Genomic DNA, 20,935 nt, shown 5'->3' on the forward strand with positions numbered 1-20,935 from the left:
CCCCTGAGGGAGGGCGAGAAAAGGAGAGGTGGGGTGGAGGGGGGGGGGCAGGAAACAGTGGCGTCTGGAATTGATTTGAGGCTAAAGGAAAAATAAAATACTTCAGATTCTTAAAGGCTCGGGGAGCGGGGACAGACGACCACAACAGATTCTTAAAGGCTCGGGGAGCGGGGACAGACGACCACAAAGAAATGAAGAAAGGTAGGAGAGAAAAAAAGAGAGGCCACATAACCACAAAGAGAGAAAAAGAAATAAGAGTGGTATAAAGCAGACGTATAGAAGGATTTATACTTCTGCAATAAAGTCTGTGAGGTCGCCATGAGTGCACTGTGGCCGGATCTTATGTAAAGCTCTTCAAAAATGAAAGGGTTATACAGACGAGGACGAGGCCTGATGAGGTAGTCTGTGCTTCCAGTGGATGATATACCGATCATATTACTTGCCTGCCATTATGTCGCTTTTTTGGGATGCTAAAATTTGAAACTGAAAGTGTCTGATTTGCACAGCAGCAGAGTTACAACATAAGGAAGCAGGGGTCAGATTTCACTAAGGAGTGTTCACCAACAAGACGATAGCGGAAGATTTGGTGTTGAGGTGAAAAGCAAAAGCGCCTACTTGGTAATATTTTGGATTTAAACCAAATGCTAATCGAGAACCTAATCAGTGAGTGAAAACTAGTTGGTTACATGGCTAAGAAGTTGGAGGTGCCTGTCACCTGCAGTTTTTCATCTAAAGCCCAATTGAGATCAAAGATTTGCGACGAGACGAGTCGAAACAGGCAACAACTTGCGATGTCCCGTTCTGCAACAACTGTGTACTTTGCTCTGTACTTTGGTGGCTGAATATAATTTGTAGCTTCCTAAAATATGGATGAGGATAGTGATAGTGAGACACTGGCTACAGCTGCATTTGTATTAGTGATGAAACAAGCAAGCATCAGATGGACTGTATTCATAATCAATATGCCACAATAATATAAACACACTGGCACACCGTGAGGACAGAAACAGAGGGCTCGGCGGAGACGGAGCGCCTGTTGCAGCAAGCAAACACACTGTCTGCGGTCATTTTGAATTGACCAGCAGACTTCACTACAAGCTGATTGACTGTTGAAACAGGTTTACAGCTTTACGTTGTAAAACCAGTTGCCAGCAATTTTACTAGCTGAGTTGCAGGTGACACCAATAGCCGATGTGAGTCAACTCAGACGGGCCAGTTCACACCACTGCAGCTTTTTCTCGTTCCTTTGCTACCAGCAATATTTCAAACTGATCCGTTGTGAAAAAATACCGAAAATGACTCTCATCTTGGTTTGCTAACGCTTTTTTGTTGAAAGTAGTAGTAGTAGTGCTAATCTCACTGACAAACACATTCTGCGTACTACTTCCTGATAAAGTTGACTCAAAGTTAACCAGTTAAACGCTTTCAACAGCTGCAGCAGTAGGAAAGTTGTGAGTTTGCATTAGCAGTAGTTGAAAAGTAGTTGAAAAATGTCCATTTTAATCTGTAACACCGATGTTGATATTTCCTCACTGCAGCATCCCTGACGTGGACATGGTAAGAATGGGCTGATTCGTATTTCCTTGTGTCCGCTGATGTGAAAAAAAAAACAAAAAAAACATGTGCCAGTCAATGCACAAAGCAATACGCAGCAATATGAATGATTCACTTTGTTGTAGTCACCTGCAGAGTAGCTACAGCAACACCAAAACGTAGAAGCATTATTCAGGTTTAGTGTAGGCATGAACAAAAGACCATGAACTCAGAGGGGAGAATAAGAAAATACATGAGACGACGAAGAGAAGAAAAAGGACAGACGTAGAGCAACGACAGTGGAGAACTGGAGTGAAGGGAGGATGAGGGAAAAAGGGAGTCGGGCAGAGAGTAACTTGAGACGCTGCAGCAGTGGCTTGAGATTCACTTTAAAACCCTTTTCACACTGCAGCTGTGAAACTGTTTATTTTCTATCCCATTTCAACAGCAGTGTGCGAGCATCCAACTTCGCACCATGTTCCCCACACGTGGAGGAAATGTACCGGGATAAGGGGATCCAAACGAAGCTGAACCACGGACGCTGCAAAATGGCAAAAACTTAACATAATCTAATGAAACGCACAGAAAACATACATGACTATATGGTCACACTGAAACATTGCTTTCTTTGGCACTAGATACTAAAGTGTCCTCTTAAAGGAATTCCTCCCCCTGAAATGACCATTTGTACATCAGTTACTCACCCTGCTCAGGGCGCACCACTCATATGTAAAAGTGTACAGTCCTTTGTTGTGAGGTTTTAGTACTGAGCATATGACCTAAAAAATAAGACTTGGACCACACTGCAAGAGTTGTGTGAGAGATTCTAAACGGATGTGTTGATATAGTTTTGTTAAACATGGTTGCCTTTTTTTCAATTCATTGAGACTTAAGCCCTTTTTAGATAGGAATTGTGCAAATTTGCAGGAAAGCCCAATCAGTCTTTTTCAGCATTGGCAGTATAAAAACAAAATCGGGGAGTGCAGCAAAATGCCGCCTACCTACTTTTGTTTATACAGAATGTGCCTTTTTCGGGGCAATGGGGGGCGTGAGCAAGTAACAAAACGTGTAGCTCAGCGTGTGAAGTAAACAGTGACGTGGGAGGGAAGCCGCGGCTGGTCAGTCCTTCGGTGATTCTCTCGTAAGTCGGCCCGTCCTTCACCGTCCCCGTCATCTTCGGCGAGGGCAAGGAGGGCGCGCAATTCCTTGTCTCCCCAGTTGCCCATCTTTACAGTGTCTGTCAGGTTTGTGTTTCCCTCTTGCTACTAGCTGCTCGCTAATTCCTGCTATCAGCTGTTTCCTGTTTATCCACCGCCAGTTTGTTTAAACTTAAAAGGTTGCGCCAATATGTCTACCCTACGAGGCGGAAAATTGGGCACCTCGGATCAACTCGCCAATCCGGCTCTGTGTGTATAAACGCTCGCAGCTTGCCGGCAAAACGGCCCAACATTCGCGGAACATCTGGCAGTGTAAAAGGGGCTTTAAACTCCTTCGTTGACTGTGGCAGCATGCAGGAAACAAAGTTTTCTTGGTGTCTTTTTTAATTACTTTCAATGTTATTAACTTTGTTTAGAGAGTCTCTAAACTCAGATAAGAGTGGTTAAAAAATAAAATTAAACCGTGCAATTCAACCAACTGTAACTGGTCTGGGTTTATGTGCTGTTTATTATTTTTTTTTAATGTATTTATTGTTTTCTAAGCTTACAACTTTCAGTGTGAGTTCCCTCTTAACGTTTACAGTGAGTGCAGTCAATCAAACTGACAATAAACAAAGAAACAGATGTGTGTGTGTGTGTGTGTGTGTGTGTGTGTGTGAGGCTTCTTATGGAAACCCTTCTTCTCCAGCTGAATGTCATGTGTTGCCTTGCCAGAGCACCTCTGCTGTAAAACTGCACTTTTTAAATTCTTTGACTTTAGTAATTAAATCGTCCTTCAGTCCAGCGTTTTTCATGTAGAAACCGTGAAAACTGTGAATCACCACACTGTGGAGGACGAGTGAATGCACCATTAACTGATCAGCAGGAAGCCCGTTCATCTTATTAGCAAAGCTCGTTAAACCGACCACAACAATGATGAGCGCTGTTGTGTGTTATTGGCCCCCGTGCAACAGTTGTGCAGCTGCCAAACGGCCGCAGATGGAGAAAACAGAGGCAGGTAAAAAAGAATTTATGCTGCCTTCAGGTCCACCGCAAACAAGGGAAATTACGAGGGAACAAATAGCGGATGATGTCGACAGAGGAATGAAGAGATCAACTGGAAATGGGGAGCGGTAGGGGGAAGAGAGGAAGAAAGAGACCAGCAGAGAGGGATTTGTGTCCAGCTAGGTTAGCCATGTGTGTTCATGCTTTAGCGAGCTCAGCAAGTCTGTTCCAACATGATGAATAGAGACTAAAGATATTAGAATATGAGAGAGAAAGAGGGAGAGCGGGAGATATCAAAGAGAGGCTGAGAGGATAGGAGATGGAAATCCTCTTTTTTTCCCATTCTTCCCCATAGAGAAATGAGAGAGTTAATCCTCAGGGGCTTACATTTGTTTTTTCTCTCTCTATCTCTCTGTATTTCAGTATCTCTGCCTTCTGACATTCTCTCTGCTCCCTCCTGATCTTGGCTTTTCCTCCCTCTCATTCTGCCTTTGTGTTTCTGTGCTCTCATTCTGCTGTTAACCATCATCCATATTTGTAGCTCTTCTTTCTCTCCCTCATGTCCTTCTCTTGTTGAATTCCCTCTGTCCCCGAATCCCCCATCTCTCGCTCTCTCCCCTCCATCCCTCTGATTCCTTGCAGGGTTTATGGGTTTATGATGCATGGTAATCTCACGGCAAACACATTTATCTGCTCATTCTTTCTCTTCCTTTCCTTCTCTTTTCTTCGTCTTGTTGCTCGGCAGGGCTGCGAGCTGTGTGATGATGCTTATGGGATATTTACATTTGATTTGTGCATGCTGCGCGGAACATATAGACAGAAGGGGGGGGAGCAAAGAATGAAGCCGTGAAATCCAGGACAGAAAAGAGCAAAGAAGAGCCGGACAAGACNGGGGGGGGGGGCAGCAAAGAATGAAGCCGTGAAATCCAGGACAGAAAAGAGCAAAGAAGAGCCGGACAAGACGAAGGAGACGAAGGAGAGCGGTGAATACAGATTCAGAGCACAACGCCACAGATAAAGGCCAACGCAGAGCAGAGCAGAATTAAAATGAAACCTGTCTGAGGCCCCCATGCAGGGATATGTCTCATTTGATCTCTAAAAATATGAGAAAAACTAATCCATCCATCCATCCATCCATCCATGTGTAGTGGTTTATCTGTGTTCATCCGTTTCAACTCTGTAATAGAAATGGTTTACCAGTATTTTACCAGGTATTTTTGCTTATTGTGATGTCATTTCTTGGAGTATCTTCAAATGCTTCATATCTCTTAAATCTGCTACACCTAAGCTGAAAGGTTATGTAAGTCAGTAAAGCATAATAATTAATATAAGTATTAAAATTACGTCACTAAAAAAGTACAAAAATGGGATTTTTTCCATTGGATTTTACAAAATAAAACTTATTGATATATAAAAGATTTTTGAACACTTGTTTGTAGGATCAGAGTGCAAAGTTATTTTGAAGGATTTGTCGTTCATTCCTCTGGTACCACTGCATATTTTCGCATGGTTTGCACCACACGTAGCGTAGCACAATGATGAAGACAGGTGCCTTCGCTTTCTGCTGCAAAAAAAATTAATGTTGAATGTAGCCATTATGGATTTTATGTTAGATCAATATATATCTATGTGCCACTGTCTCCCATGGACATAACTGGGAAATTCCTGGTGAAATTATTCCAGAATTACAGGGAAATACTACATTTGCACCACACGTAAGGTGAGGTCACATAAGGTAATGAGGTGATGAAGCCTTAGCTTCCAGCTGTAAAAATAATGAATGCTCTCACTGTTACAGTTCATATTTCATCCATCCATCCATCCATTTTCAACCGGTTATCCGAAGTTGGTTCGCGGGGGCAGCAGACGGGAGATATCAAAGAAAGCTCCAGCTCCTCCTGAAAAGGCGTTCACAGACCAGGTGTTCTGGGTCTGCCCCGGGGCCTCCTACCAGTGGGACATGCCCGGAACACCTCCAACGGGAAGTGACCAGGAGGATCCTGATCAGATGCCTGAACCACCTCAACTGACCCCTATGGATGTGAAGGAGCAGCAGCTCTACTTCGAGCTCCCTCTGGATGTCCGAGCTCCTCACCCTATCTCTAAGGCTGAGCCCAGCCAGCCTTCTGAGGAAACTCATTTTGGCCGCTTGCATCTGCGACCTCATTCTCTCTGTCACTACCCAGAGCTCATGACTATAGGTGAGGGTTGGGACATAGATGGGCCAGGAAATCGAAAGCTTTGCCTTCCGGCTCTTCACCATGACGGTCCAGCACAGCGCCCGCATCACTGCAGACGCTGCATCAAGCCACAAATCCATCTCATGCTCCTTTCTACAGCAGAGCGAGAGCTCTTATTTTAGATCTAATTAAACAGGATCATGCAAACAACGGTATCCCTCAGCCGTTTGTGGGAGATCTGATTTCAAAGGGTTAAAAAGCAAAAAAAAAAATTGTGTCACAAAGTATTGTCTTCCTCCCCAGTTCTAGTGGAAATCCAGTGCAGGTGGCTCTGTGACGGTAAGCTTGGTTGATCAAGCCAAGCCTGTAATCTCATATTGGAGGATAACTCCATATCTTGCATCCTTTGAGCCCCCCAAAAAGCAATTTCCCTCCATTCTGAAATGCCATTTTCTCCTGATAGTACATCCCTTAAGCTTCCAAATTAAACATTGTCACCTGATCTCATCACTCAGTGTTCTCAAAGCTCTCATGATTACATCATCACCTGTGTCACTGTTTCAGGAGTGAACATCCGGGGCAGCTTTCTACACAAAATCAGCCTGCGACAGAGAAGAGCTTCCCAAAGCTCCTAAATAAGACGCTGTTAGCATCACCCTGTTTGCCAACTGGAACTCTGGAGTCAGGTATCTGCACTTCTCTGCCCACAGGTAGTGAGGGAGTTTAATATGAACGGTTTCTGAAAAAGCAGCTCATCAATGCTTCCAGAGAAAGCTGGATTACCACATCAGGTGTTTTTCTAATCTTTTTTGGTTACTTTAAAATACTACAGTCCCGCAAGGTTGATAAGTGTTTACTGGCATGGCATTTCACCATCCCTGGGTATTGAGGTTCACAGTTTTCAGCTGCTATTTGAATTCAGCAATCATCTGAAGGTGCTCAGGGCACAAAAAGGCAGAAAAAATGTCAGTGGCATTCAATTGTAAGTTTTAATTTATTGCCAGTGTTAGCTCTGTCAGAAGGAGGATTTCAAATTGCCAGATATTTAATGAAATGAGACTGCAATTATACCATTTTGTAAGTGTGTCAATCCACACAATAGTTTCATTATTGCTCACTTAAAGACTACTGCGCCGTCCAGAAAGAGAAGCCTTTCACTCATGTTTTTTTGTGCGGTTGAAAATGATCTAAAGCTGAAATAGTCTGTCTCCAAAACTTCTGCCTCAGTGTCAATGCACCTCGCACTCATTTCTACGCATTAAGCTGATGCTCTTATTCAGGATGGTGAAAGGCTGAGTGCAAGAGCTGTGTAAGCTTAAACCACGGCATTGCAAATATTACAAAAGTCATCCGAAGAGGCATCAAAGCCGCAGTCAGCGTCCAGACGGCATTTGTAGTGACACGCTTCTGTTACCCTCAAATGATCCCAGAGAAGCGATGGCAGCAGGACAGACTGATGTTCCAAAGATGCCTCAGTATTTTCTGGTGATTCATCCACCCAGCTGTCGTCAGCACCAACAGCTAAGCCTGTCAACAGGTACTACAAACTGCATGCCAAAAACAATATTGGCATCGTACGTGATTGCAAACTATGTTTCAACAACACTGTGGTTAAAGTGTGCTAAGGTTTTGGTTTATAATACGCGCAAACACACGTGGTTACTTTTAGTCAACACACACGTGGTTGGGTTTAGGAACAAAGAACAGGGTTTGGCTTTACAATCATACAGGAGGTAAACACCGGCCTTCAGGGTGAGAGTTGGTGGTTGTTGGATCCATCCACCACCCATCCCTCCTGCCCTACTTGGACTTCTACTGCCTTAACTTTGGTTGTTGTCCCACCACGTTTCCCCCTGATGCCACTGGGCGCTGTTAAACAACAACTGTAATGGCCAACTGTTTTTTCTTGGTCATTGACGAACGCTGGAAGTCACTGACCAAGCCCTGGTTTGCGACGACTTTGGTGTGAGACTGGGTTGGACAGGTTGCTTAAAAACACCCATGTTTGTTGCCTACAGTGGTTTGCAAAAAATCAGTTCATATACTACATCACTTTCTGATATGATACTATGAAACGTGCAGGTGTAACATTCGTGGTTTGCAAGAGTGTACAATGCCAACATTTTTCTTCTGGTGACTAAGCTAGGTAATAACACACAACTGATTCATCACTGCACATCCACAACTACACAACCAATAACACACAAACACAAACTCCAGCCTCCATATCCCAGTAAGACGGCGTCGGATGATGGATGGGGGTGGAAGCAGCGAGGATATGGAAAACAAGCAAAACCTGTAATTGAGTTATGAACAGACCAATCACAACCGAGCAGGTGGTGAGCTTGTCTTTTCAAATGGCTTAATTTATTTTTTATCTGCCTGCTTTTGAACTTCTGACGTTAACATTTATTTACTAGCAGCTTGGAGAAACAACCTCCCAAACTGTCACTGTCGGACCTCTGGATTCACACGGCAGCTGTTTGTGTTTGTGTGAGTGGGTGGAAAAGGGCAGTGTCTTTAAAAGTCTCCACAGGCTTTCCAGAGTATTTTATTGATGTGTGCTTTTTTATATCTAGCTCTCAATCAGTCAGACTGCTGGGTAATCAATACTGGTAGAGGGCATTAAAACTCACTCTGTGTGTGTTTGTGTAAATCCCTGGAAAAGGAATCTTCTCCTTCCTAATTCCTGGCCCTTATCTGTCCTCCCAGACACCCATCAGTGCCAGATTTTTGAAGATATATGAGCCTGATAGTTAATGAGTTTTAACAGCATTTTCCTACTTAACACTCAAAGAAGGCTTATCAAGACCAAGTTGCCCCCTCCACTGACCTCATGTGTTAGTACTGTATATGCACAGCTGTACCTTGCATGTTCTGCTTGTTGTGTTAACATTCATTGTTGCAAGTTTGTCATGTTTTGCAAATGTCATTAAGGGAATAATTTCTAACTGCCGGTGTAGCATTAAACAGAACTTTAAGCAGACGCTATAACCGTGGCCGGAGGCATTGTGTTTTTGGTTTGTCTGTCCATCCGTCCTATATGAAGAACGCATTCAGGGAATTCCTTCAAATTTGGCACAAATGTCCACTTTAACCTTGGATCTATCTCATTCTTTTGAGCGTGATATCTCAAGAACGCCTTGAGGAAATGTCATCAAGTTTGGTACAAACATTGACTTGGACTCAATGACAAACTGATTAGATTTTCGTGGTCAAGGTCAATATGACATTGGATCCATCTCATTCTTGTGAACGTGATATCTCGAGAACGCCTTAAAGGAACTACTTCAGACTTGGCACAAAGGTTGAGTTGGACTCAAGGATGAACGAATTAGAGTTTGTTTGACAAGGGTCAAAGGTCAAGGTCACTGTTACCGTGCATTCATCTCATTCTCGTGAACACGATAGTTCAAATTTGGCACAAATGTTCACTCGGACTCAAAACTATTGGATTTCGATGGTCAAAGGTCAAGGTCCATGTGACCCTCATTCTGATGAAGGCAATATCTCAAGAACACCTTATTTGACACAAACGTCCACTTGGACTGAAGAATAAAATGATTACAATTTTGTGGTCGAAGGTCAAATGTCAAAGTCAGTGTGACCTTTCAAAAAAAAAAAAAAAAAAAATGTTATAACTCAAGAACTCATACACTTATTATAACACAAATTTACTCAAAAGGATAAAATTATGAACTGGTGACATTTTATATTGAAAAGGTCAAAGGTCAACTTGACTGTGACATAATAATATTCTACATAAAACACTTTTCTAGCAACGTCAAATCTCAGGAACAGAAACTGTGCTGATTGTATGGATCTTCTGTGTGTGAAGCGTCCATGTTTTCACAGACGTGGATGTAAACTGTCAAAGAAACTTGACTGGTCCGCAGAGGGATACAACTGAGAAAAGATGCTCCTGGTATCTACATCCTTGATGGTTGACCATGCATCTGCCATCACAGCTTTGTCTCTCAAATTGATATTTTCCTCATTCTTACACAATCAACACATTTATTATACATTATTTAATGAAGTCACATCCACTGCCAGATTCCAGTGTGCTCCACACTTGGAACAAGTATCCACAAATGCACAAGCGATGAGGCACAGATGCTGAGAGGAGCAATCATGACCTGATTGACCCACTTTTTGCGGCACAAGTGTCTTATACACAGCAGATCAGATCATTAGCAGATCAGAAAACAGGCCTTTTGAGTTTTTATGTTTGTTGGTATAAACCTTTGGCAGCAACACACTGCGGTTCCAGGGGAATTCTCACTTCAAAATCTCATTTTGGAATCGTTACACTGCAGCTACACTTAATCTGCAATGATGCTGCTGTAAGCATTACATTTGCTGGAGTTAATGCATGCAAAATCAGCAAGCAAGTCAAATAAATGCACCGGATACATGATCAGCATGCAGACAAAGCCAAAGCAGTATTGTACTGTAGCAGCAACACGGCTTTCAATGTGAAACTCTTGACATTTTGCCATAAATACCGTGGTGACCAGTATGGAAACTGGTGTGTGGAGGATTGTGCAGCTAAAGTTTGCAGTTCTGCCACCAGACAAAAGTGATTTTACCGAGCTTCAAGGCATTAGTTGAGGCAGAAATCTGTGGTGAACTGCCTGTAAGCTGAAATAGAGCGCAATTTAGAAACTATCTCCCCATATCATGAAAACACAACAAGCGGAGAGAGAGAATGGATGCTTGTGCTAATATCCTCCTGCTGTCTCTCTGTGTGAAACTGCTATAGACTGAAATTACTGAGAAATGTGGCCCAGGGCTGCCACATGCATGCACGTACAGCCACACAAACACACACAGAACAATAAATCTGTTGCTTCCTTTCAGCAGCAGAGGAGAAGGCACTAATCGGAGAGAGAGGAGGGGGTGATGTGACCTGAGACTGGTTCAGATAAGCACTTTTGTTCTGTCTCTATCTCTTTTTCTACAAATCTAAGGACACGCACACACACAGAAACTCTTTGTCAGTTTGCCTGCCACCGAGTTGTCACGGTGACAGAGGAGGTCATCTGGATGAATGCCTGCTATTATGGGATATGTGCTCAGATCTCGGCTTGGAGGTCAAAAGGTTAAACATCCAATCAGCACGCGGCGTAGCTAAACCTTTGAAACCAAGAATCCTAATAAGTTACAGGCGGAATCAATAGATGTCGATGAGGACACATTTCATAAGAATAATCCAGATGGAGGAAGAGCTTAAGTCTTCATTTATGTCTGACTGATATGAGTTTTTAATGGACAGCATTTAAGCCTCCAATAACTGATACTTTTTCTGCATTCAGTCGCTATAAATGTGATCATTCTTGTCACTTAATACAGTTGGTGTTTCCCCAACGGCTGATTTTCCCATTGGCTGATGTCTGTTTTTTAATAACAGTTGAACTGTGGCCAAAGAGGAAAACCAACACATTGATCTAACATTCATTCCAACAGATGAAACACACAGTAAACTGCCAGTGCAAGTCACATTACAGTATGCTTATACATAAGAAATGCATCAACAAAATCAATGTGTGTGCACACACAGAATCATGAGTAGCGCATTGATACTTGGTCATTTAAATTGCTTATATTAGTATTGTCAATCATTATATTCCATTTTTCATTTGAAGTGCTTAAACTAAACCAATCGCCAGAAAAACAAAAAACAAAGGTGGCATCGTACATTTCTGCAAATCATGGGTACGTTACACTTGCAGAGTTTCACAGCAGCCCTAATACTTCACAGTAGGTTTAGTCTATAAAAACACTTGGTTATGGTCATATACCCAGATTTGTGGACACAAGCCTCACTGGAAAAGCAGCAATGTCTCGGTAAAAACCAACAGCTTTTCGTGGCACAAGCTGCTCAAAATCACACACCTCTGAGGGCTGAAACAACCTCTTCTCTTTCCTAAGTAATCAAATATTGCCCCTTTGTCTTTGATATATCCATCAGAAACTGACGAAAAAGCCATAATTTTGCGGTGGTGTGATACCCTGTTGGGCAGCGTCAGTTTGTAACACCGACGGATGGTGTCAGTATGAAACGCCACCGGAATATGACATAATTTAAGGGGCTTGAAAGTCCTCATAGGGTGTGAGGGGTGGTGGATGAGTCCAACAACATTGGACTTTCAGTGAGGAGCCTGGTGTTTGCTTCCCAAATAAATGTTGAGTCAGACCATGATGTTTTTTCAAAACCTAACCAAATTATGTTTTTTCACAGGGAAATATGTGCTTTACAGTGCTGTAAGTTTATTTAAAAAAAGACACAATGCATGTAAGGAGCATAAATTGACACAGTGTCTTGAACGTCAACAACAAACGCAGCCAGGATACCTAGTGTGAATGTGTATGTGACACATCATCCACCATCCCGTCCACCACTAGATTACAAAGTCAGCTCATATACAATGTCAAAATTTGATATGTATTAAATGTGCAAATGCAAGTTATCCATTGTTTACAGAAACACACATTGCCAACATTTACTTCTGGCGACTGGGCTGCGTGAACATATCAGTGCAATAATCTACTCGTCTGTCGTCTTCCACACCCAAACAGCTCTTTCAGACCTAAATATTCAAAGATTTGTTTTTCCCCGTGCTTTCTGTCTGACCCACTGTCTCCGACTCTTCCAACCTATTAGTCTTTCTCCAGTTTCCAGCCTGCAGTTGAAGGATTAGAATGTGCTGTTCTGAAATCGGCTCGTCAGCCTGCCAGCCACTGATAAGCACACTCAGGATTGATTAGATCTGCCTTTAATCTATTCAACTTTTCCAGGCGAATGAAAAAAAAAAAAACGCTTAGTATGGGAGATGCGAGGTGCACGATACGGTGACTTTGGGAACACGTGCCCAGAGGGCAAATGCATTGTAAGCCGCATTTTCAGGCATTAGATCATATTAAGTATGCACTTTTACAAGTCCTCTTTAACAAGCTGCTGTAGGCAAATACAAGCTAAACAATTCAGAATAATTTTCTATTAACCATGAAGCAAGCTAAACAATTCAGAATAATTTTCTATTAACCATGAAGGACAAAGGTCTTCACTGAGAGACGGTAACAGGAAAAGGTCTTCAGAAAAAAAAAAAAAAAAGAAAGCAAAAGAAATAACAAACAAACAGAGAAATATAATGAAGGAATGAAGCATAAAATCCCAAATGAAAGAATTAGAGATAACGCTCTGTGTGTGCTTTCAGCCATCACTCTCACTTGCTCTCTATATCTCTGAAAGAGAGGGAGCCAGTTAAACAGAATGCTAAACAGGCAAGAGGGGCCTGATGTGTCAAAGCCAATCCACAGGCCTTTTGATTTCACACACACACACACACACACACACACACACACACACACACACACACACACACACACACATGCACGCACGCACACACACCACAAGAAGAAAAAAAATTGCTGAACGCACCTTTAGCTCATTACTGGTGTCGGATACGTTGAGGGTTTTCTCCTCTGCACGGCGACACAGATCTGCCTGAGAGAAAGAGGAGAGGGCGAATTTAGATTAATCACATGCAAGAAGTATCATTCATTGAGCAGGAAAGGGTTCAAAGACATTGTATATTATAGGATTATGATTATATACATGTTAATTGAATGTTCTGTATTTCTCGTGTTGTGCGTGTAGTGCAGGGACAGTAAGAGGAGAGATGCGCGGCTTGTTTATGTCAGAATATTTATGAGAAGGACAAAAATGAAAGTAAATGAATCATAAACAAATACGAAGCGAGGGCGTGTAGATGTGGACTAAGCTTTTTGAGAAAGCTTAAGATATGCATATGCAAATTTAAACATTAGCAACTTAACAAACAAACCTCTTTTAACCCCCCGATGCTTGTGAAGCTGTCAGATACTCTTTCTAATCCGCCTTTCTTTGGCTTCCTACAATAAATATCGGAGTTTGAAAAAATGCTTCCAAGCCATTAAAGAACTACGTCAACAAAGAGAGCAGCAGGCTGACAGCGCTCCAGCAGAGATACTGTAGAGATTTGGCATTTTCAAACAGTATTCACATTGCCCTCCCGAATTTACTGCATTCCACTCTCTCGTATCAAAACAACCGCACTGTAGTAAAGCATGACTGGAGCGAGTAAAATATAAATAAAAGATATTTAATTCATGTGTTGACTTAGCCGGCGCTGCTCTACATTCACCGAGCCACTTCCTGGATGTACAGTGCACCAGCCTGCAGCTACTTTCTGCTTGTTAAGACTTTCACCATACAGCCTAATGTGAGAGCTCAGAGTGTCCTAACATTATATATACAAACTCAAAACTCAGCTTTTGCTGTTGTTGTCCTGATTTTTTACAGTTTACATCACACCCTGTCAACTCTTCGATTGGCCAGAGGGTGTCTTTAAAGACTGCACATCTGAACCAGAGCTGTCGAACCTGTGGTTTTGATAAACCACCAGAGCTGCCTACACACCCAAAATCCAAAATCAGGATGAGTGGTGACAAGTCATGTCATGCCGTTTTTCGACGGGAAAAGTTACAGGATTACTCGCGACCTTATGTGGAGCTGTTAGTGGGCACGTAGCTGTTTTATAAAAGGTAAGAGTCTCACTCCTACCACTATTTTTGGCTGAGATACACCGTCTAGAAAGTGGGATCTTAACTTTCACGTTTCATATGGCTTTATTTGGTGATATTTTATGGTGTTTCTGTGTCATAAACAACATCAGCTATCATAATCACACCTGATTTCAATAAGGTACAATGTTTGAAGCTGGCTGAGTGTTGTTTGATCACTGATAGTACTGTTTTGAAGCAGAGTGACCGACTTGTCATTTGGAGCTCCGCCTGGATCTTTTCATGGAAAAAACACTGTAGAATGGTCATACTTTGAGCAGTCTTCTTCAAATTTGAAACAAGTGTTCATTGATAGTGTGCCTACAGCCCCACAGTGTCATTTACCTGCTCAGATGTATCACCTAGAGTGATTCTGACACTTTCACAAGAAACTTCAGAGAGTTTTCTTTCTGTTTTCTTTCTGAAGAAAGAGTTTTCTTTCTTCAGAGAGTTTTCTATGCATGCATGTAGTCAGAGCGGTTCAGAAGCTACAGTCATTTTAATTTGGGTATGTCATTTTATTTTTTGCTACAAAATGGGGGTGGAGTACATTAAACACAGGTAAACCCGCTAATAAGACGGGTGGCTCTCTCTCGATCCACTTCTATTCTCTGTCTGTGGTGTTGGCAGGCATACAAAAATGTGGTACAACAATCTGTAGTTGCAGCAACAGTCCCAGAGCCAGCAAAAATCCACCCGATGACACATCAGAGCTGGGAGGTTTGGGCGCTGGCAACATGGAGGGGAGTTTAGCACAGTTTATTTACACATACGAACCACACTGTTATGACACACAGCTGGTTGAAAGTCGGCAAAGTATCTCCTTAACTCACTGTGGTGGGATGAATCTTCTAGACTATAAACAAACTTTCAAAAAAGGCTTTGAACCTTTTCCTTCAGTGATCGTATAACACGATATCGTGCAGTCCAAGAAAATGTCAGACATTTGTTCTTTTCTTCCACCTCATGCATTATTTTCATATATCAGGACATCTAACGTGTTACTGCTTACATGCTGCACACTTACATTTGAAGTGGCACTTCAAAGATGAGCAGAGGTGAAGTGTGCTCAAGGACGCTTCAACACGCAGCCGAGACACTTTGTTTATCAGACTGTCTGTAACCCAAAGCCAAGCGGCTAAATCTCAGCTTTAAATAGCCAGTTACTGTTATATAATGGTGACTGATGGTGTGAAAACACAACTGATGTCTGGGTCAGGGTCCAAAGATGGGACGATGGAAGATTAGAATTGGTCAGGTTTGTAAAGGAGGCAGCTGCCTTTATGTTTCCATTGCATTCCCAGTTCACGTGAGCTGTTACCTGAAATGAACAGGACATGCTCTCGCCTCCATCAGTAACTACCAGTGAGAAGCCCCCAAGCAAGCCACTTAACCCTGGCCTGTCCCGGTGGAGCAGCTCAGGGCCTGTGCTGGTGCTCAGTGGTTGTACAGTGCAGCTCCCCTGCGTGAGTGTGAAGCGGGGCGTTCACTGAAAATGAAAATTTGTGATTCGTACGAAATTCAGTGGGTGAATAAGGGTGGAAAAAAAAACAGAAGGAAGCAGTCTGGCAACATGAGATTTTTCTAAAAGTTCCCTTCCATCTAGCAATTATGTGGGTGTGATGGTGCATGAGTGAAGAGATGAGGAAAAATACTGTGCGGGAGATATTTTATAACGTCGTAATGGCTAAATATCAAAAGGCCAAAAACTGCCTTTATCCTCTGTGCCACATTTCTTTTATCCACGTCTTTATAAATGTGCAGCGAGAGATCACACAGCTCCGAGGACCGAGACGCTACAATAATTAACCTCCCCTCCATTTTTAGCAGGAACTAAAGATCAGCACCAGTAGCTTTAACGAAACAGGCTTTTGTAGGAAATTTAATGTGTCTGTTTTATGTTCCTTTTTTTCCCCACACCAACAACCAGAACAGAAAGACGATTTTTACATTTCTCCAACATTTAGACATTAAGTCAGTGCCTTGAAAAGTGCAGCTTTCATCTCCGACATAGATGAACGCAGTTCATAATATGACTCCAGATATGCACATGGTGAATTAATATCTCATCTGTTGTGTTTAATTTGCTTCAACCCCATTTTTCTTGGGAAAATATGTTTGTAGACATTTTATTCTGTTCTGTGCAAATGTTGTGAACAGACTGGAACAATTTTAATAAGTTGCTCAAACACTTAAAAACATAATTACTGCTCATCTGTAAATCAAGAAGGAAGTCACAGTGTTTCCTTCGGTACTCCGACGCACTGGCGATAGCTGTGGCCGGAGGCGTTATGTTGTCCTGTTGTGCATCTGTGCTATGCTTATGAACGCCATATCTCAAGAACGCCATGAGGAAATTGTGCCCTTGGACTCAAGAATGAACTGACTAAATTTTAGAGGTCAAAGGTCAAGATCCATGTGACCTTGTCTGTCTCATTCTTGTGAACATGACACCTCAAGAATACCTTGGGGGAACTTCTTCAAATTTGGCACAAACGGTCACTTTGACTCATCAATGAACTGATTGGATTTTGGTGGTCAAAGGTCAAGGTCAGTGTGACCTTGAATCGGTCTCAAATGAACAGGACATCTCAAGAATACCTTCAGGGAATTTCTTTACATTTGATGCAAACATCCACTGGAACTGAAGGATAAACTGATTAGACTTTTGTAGTCACAGGTCAAAGGTCAAGGTCAGTGTGACCTTGAATCAGTCTCAAATGAACAGGACATCTCAAGAATACCTTAAAGAAATTTCTTTAAATTTGACGCAAACATCCACTGGGACTGAAGGAAAAACTGACTAGACTTGTGTGGTCAAAGTTCAGAGGTCAAGGTCAGTGTGACCTCACAAAACATGCATTAATCCTAACCCTGTTTTTGGCCACAGCTCAATAATTCATATGCTAATTATGACAAAACTCAATGCAAATGTCGAACAAGATAAAATAATGAAGTGATGTCATTGTTTTTCCAAAAGGCCAAAGGTCAACTTCACTGTGACATCATAACTTTTTGCATAAAACACTTTTCTGGCCATTGTTCAGTGTCATATCCCAGGAACAGAAGGTGCAACATGATCTCACTCTGACCTTATCACATAACGACATTTGGTCATGGACTTCCACGTCGACATTTGATGTGCAAGGTATGTCTGGGTGTATTAAAAATCTTAATAAGAAGAATAAGTATTAAGTTGTTTGCATTGTAAGCAAGTGACAGCAGCAGTGGGATGAAATTGACAACCCCATCAGTATCATGGGCATAACTCTGAGTGCCACAAACACCTTCATCATCAGTGGAGCATTATATCAGATCATTATTATTCAGTGTTGGTAATATCCCTCCTGTATAACACCAATCATCATCATGCTATCATTATTATCATGTAGCAGATCGGCCTGTTTTGTATGCAGGGAACACTGACTCTGCTCACCTTGTTAAAGAAGAAGGAATGGATTCTTATCAGAGTACGTGTAGCAGCACGTGCTGACGCAGCACACGTGGGTTTATAGCAACAGTACGTTACTACACAGAGGCATGCTTTTTGAAGCCCTGCGCTAATCATTATTGTGTGATATCAGCAATGTCGCTGTGGAACTATACCAATCACTATTGTGCTATTGTTATTATCATTCTGCAGCTAAATCTGCCTGCTTTGTATGCAGAGACGACTGAGCACATTCCAACCAGAAAATGACAGCTCATTATGAGAGGGAAAATGGATTTCACCATGTTGTGGTGTTGCAAGAGACCCTGAGACAATACTGTCAATACTATAAAGCGCTGTTTGAATTGGTTCTTGTGTGAAATGTGCATTGCATGAATAAAGGCCTATTGATCGGCAGTCCACTGCAAACGACTCTGTCGCGCATACGTTTGGGCGCTTGCACACAGGCTTTCAGAAAGTGATGATATTTTGTATTGATTTATTTTGATGAATTGCACTCATATCTGAAGAGTGATTTTATTTACATGGTGAGAACCCTCGGATCTCGTGTTGTGTTTCAGCAATAAATAACAATCAAGATAAAAACATTTGAAAGATGTCATGATGTATGACTACACTCCAACAGAGGACCGGCCGTACAGATTGTTGTTCTGGCTGCAGTGTGTGTCCCTAATAGGACTGCTGCGTGTGTCAGACTATCATATCATGTGGATCTATACATCCAAAGCACTGCACACCCCTGCTATTGTCCTCCATTACACTGCACAACAAGCATTCAGTGGCAAAACACCAGAACTTAGCCCTCAGCTTGTTGTATTAGTTCTGTTCTCTTCTGCTCAGCAAAAGACTAAAAGCAGGTATGAAATGATATTTGGCTGCAGCTGCAGGAGCAAGGTCATTTAAGGATACAGACTGCCATCATCTCTCAGCTTAGCTACCCATCACTGCAGAAAATAATCACATTTTCTTTTATTTTTTTAATATTTCTGGACCAGTCTGCAAATTTTGTAGGCAAGCCGACCTGCTCAAACACACACACGCACACACAGACACGATATTTGCACACACATTTCATGTACACATGCAAATAGACAGCTTGAAATGCAGCCATTAGTGTTGCATCTGTCATTAGCTAAAAGGCCCGAAGCTGGAGTGAGACCAGAATAATTATTCTGATTATAGTCCTCTAGCTGAGCTCTATCCAAACACATTACACTCTCTCAGATTAAAATCTGGTGTTTCATCTAGTTTCTAAATCAAGATGCTGGGATTTATTCCATGATAGCAGCCAATTGGAATCTCAACACTGAAAACAAAAGCTGGAGGAAAGCCTAACGTTATTCAGTTGTTTAAAGGAAAACACCAAATTTTAATAGTTTGTCTGGACCGGAGACGAACTCTGAAGCTTTTTCTTTCCTCCTCATACAGCTACTGCTCTCTGGCTTTATAGGGCAGTATAGCAGTTGACCTTTACATGAGGGAAGTTGGCAGCATCCCTGAAGTCAGTCCTGACCCTGAGTTTAAGAAGCTTTTTGACCTCTGCTGACCTTTTTGAAAGTAATGGATGCTTTTTGCAGTCTGGCTGCGAGAAGGAAATGTTGATAATGTACATTTATGACTCATTTTTTTATGCATCATATCAGTGTTCCGAAAGTGGCGTTGTATATGAGCTTACGTTGCCATTGGGCGGTGGTGGTGAACTTGGCGAGATGCCTGCCAAGCTGCAGACCACTGTTAAAGACCAGCAATCATCAACAAAAAAAAAATAAAATTAAGCAAGTTATTGCTGTGTTTCAAGTAGCTGTCTAGGCACCAAATGTGGCTGTTTTCTAATGTCCGCTGCTATTTTTCCAGAGGTTGAGGTTGAGGTTGTACCGACACCTCACTGTGTTAGCATTCAGGAAAGTGTCCCCTAAATTGGGTATTTTAAGCCAAAACGTAATCTATTCCAACTGTAACCAAGTGTTTTTTGTGGCTAAGCTAACTATGTTAACGGCATCACTGTTGAAAAGTCTCCGCTATACAATAGCATGCAAATGAAACAGAATTGTGGTTTGCTAAAAAGGTACATAGACAACTTTTTCTGCTGATTTGGTTGGTTTTTGGGAAGCGTTTGTCATCTAGGATTGTCCTAAAAAAAACCTCTCCAGCACAAAGGTCTGTTTCCATATAGTACTTGTTTTTTTCCCAGCATCAGCTGTTCCCAATAAGGAGAAGACATATGCGTTTATATGTGGCCACCCTGAGGCTGCTTCTGGCGCTTCAAGTTGAAAATCTCGGAACTTTTCAGAAAGGTGCCGGTGTCGTCACTACCGCTACTTTAGCTACTGTCTATCTGAGCTGTATGAAACAATGACAGTAAAGACAGAAAAGCCCATTTGTGGAAACAGATCGGCTGGACACTGAATGCTGCTTTTAAGTGTTGTGCTTATTCACCGTTTGTGTAGCATTATGTTAGCTACCTAGCCAATGTTAATGTCAAGGTATTGATGTCATAGCATTTCACGGGGTTCATCCAACATCCCTCCGATCTCGATCACTTGACCTGGAAATCGATCAAGACCCGCCATCTTGTAGGACGTCCCGATTCACTAAATGTGTTCAGAGGAGTCGAGGAGGCGTTCAGAGGAAAGGGAAGCGAGGATACACGAGTGCAGCCTTTGCGAAAGTCTTTTATTGACCGACACCCCCCTAATTGGATATCAGTTATTGATTTGACAGCGCAGCGCTGATCAGGCTGATCCTATCACAACTTCATTGGAGTTTTATACGAGAGGGAAGACGGATAAGAGATGAAAATGAAGTGTATCACTCCCACTCACTTTCTATTTCATTCTAATTCACCACCATCTAGTTTCTGTCAGCAAGAAACACTTTTACATGAGTGATCGTCATTTCCATTCAGTGACACGTGAGGCTGATCATTCACGGCACAAACACAACACAGACACAAACTCCAGTAAGCGTTTCTATAGCTGGTAATAAAGCCTACTGATGGCTGATCCAGCTGTAAGCAGCTGCCA

General features: G+C 42.2%; 1 protein-coding gene across 2 annotated transcripts in view; it reads right to left on the bottom strand.

The window, feature by feature from the left end:
- The window catches only part of cdh11 (cadherin 11, type 2, OB-cadherin (osteoblast)), a 140,480-nt gene that overhangs the window by 69,326 nt on the left and 50,219 nt on the right, over nt 1-20,935 (bottom strand). For both annotated transcript variants that reach the window (XM_050071283.1, XM_050071285.1), the window contains exon 2: nt 13,299-13,364. The gene's annotated coding sequence lies outside the window, so the exon portion shown is untranslated. The remainder of the gene's footprint in view (nt 1-13,298; nt 13,365-20,935) is intronic.

This window comes from Epinephelus moara, chromosome 19 (assembly GCF_006386435.1).
Source record: "Epinephelus moara isolate mb chromosome 19, YSFRI_EMoa_1.0, whole genome shotgun sequence".
NCBI classification, from domain to species: domain Eukaryota; kingdom Metazoa; phylum Chordata; class Actinopteri; order Perciformes; family Serranidae; genus Epinephelus; species Epinephelus moara.